Source organism: Chiloscyllium plagiosum, unplaced genomic scaffold (genome assembly GCF_037043375.1).
Source record: "Chiloscyllium plagiosum isolate Xiang-an unplaced genomic scaffold, Cpla_swu_hap1 HiC_scaffold_27, whole genome shotgun sequence".
Lineage (NCBI taxonomy): Eukaryota > Metazoa > Chordata > Chondrichthyes > Orectolobiformes > Hemiscylliidae > Chiloscyllium > Chiloscyllium plagiosum.
Window position 1 is genome coordinate 20,778,324 of NW_028270165.1, and position 1,601 is coordinate 20,779,924.

Sequence of the window (1,601 nt, forward strand, 5' to 3'; positions counted from 1 at the left end):
CCTCAAAATATTTTCTTATATATTTTAAAGCATAGGTTAATGAAGGACAACCAAAACAAACTGCTTTGGGAAAGTCATGCCCAACTCACCTGATTTGCTTGTAGTTATAAATATTGTTTTAAAATCCTCTTCAGAGAGGACATTGGTTCCATCATTGTTGCAATACTGCATGCAATTTCTGTGCTTTCTGCTACAGGAAGGGTGTTGTGAAACTTGAAAGGGTTCAGAAAACATTTACAAGGATGCTGCCAGGGTTGGAGGGTTTGAGCTACAGGAAGAGGTTGAATAGATTGGAGCTATGTTCCCTGGAGCTTTGGAGGCTGAGGGGTGACATTAAAGACATTTATAAAATCATGAGGGGCATGGGTAAGGTAAATAGGCAAGGTCTTCTCCCTTGGGGTGGGGAAGTCCAAAATTAGAGGGCATAGGTTTAAAGTTAATGGCAAATGGAGTTTAATATAGATAAGTGTGAGGTCTTACATTTTGTATAGTCAAATCAAGGTAGGAATTTCATGGTGAATGGTAGGACCTTAAGGAGTGTAGTGGAACAGAGGGATCTTGGAGTACAGGTTCACAGTTCTCTGAAAATGGAGTCACAGGTAGAAATTTTTTGGCACACTGGCCTTCATCAGTCATGGCATTCAGTATAAAATACCGAATTAGATTTGAGATAAGCACCAAATCTGTTTCATATGCAGTAATTCAAACCAAGAGATGTAAGGGTGCAGGTTCATAGCTCCTAGAAAGTGGAGTCATGGGTAGACAGGTCGGTGAAGAAGACTTTCGGCATGCTTGCTTTCATCAGTCAGAGCACTGAGTACAGGAGTTGGGATGAATTGTTGCAGCTGTCACAGATTCCACACAACAACACAAGACGTGACCCTGCCCTCCCCTGACTGACTGTCCCTTTGCATATCAGGGGGAAGACACCCCTTTAATTGTGATGATCAGACAACATGCCATCCTTCAAAACAAGGTCTGCGTTCACAAATATTTGGACAGAGGAAAGAAGTTCTAGTCTGGGTGAAGATCAATCTTCATTGCGTGAGAGAGAGAGAGAGAGAGAGAGAGAGAGAGAAAGAAAGAGCAGCAGCAGCTTCAGGCGTTCATGGTCCAACTTCTGAAAAGACCTTGTCTGATTTGCAGTTGTTTATGGGCTTGTAATAGTGAACTGCAGCATATTGTAGATCTTCAGTAAGCCCTGCCAGTGCTTCTATGTGGTCTGAAATTTATCGTACAATTCTTGTATTCCCTATGTATCTGTATCCAGCTTCACCTTAATTGTATTCCCCTCTTTATCTCTTTTCCCCCATCCTCACCCCTCCACACATCAGCATATCATTAGACTATAGGAGCAGAAATTATGCCATTCAGCCCATTGAGTCTGCTCCACCATTCAGTCATGGCTGATAAGTTTCTCAACCCCGTTCTCCCTATAACCTTTGATCCTCTTGATACTCAAGAAAATATATTCAATGATCTTACCTCCACAGCCTTCCGGGGCAGTGAATTCCATCGATTACCACTCTCTGTCTGAAGTTTTCCTTATTTCTGTTCTAAAACGTCTTCCCTTTACTTTAAGGCTGAGGAGGAGGCATAGA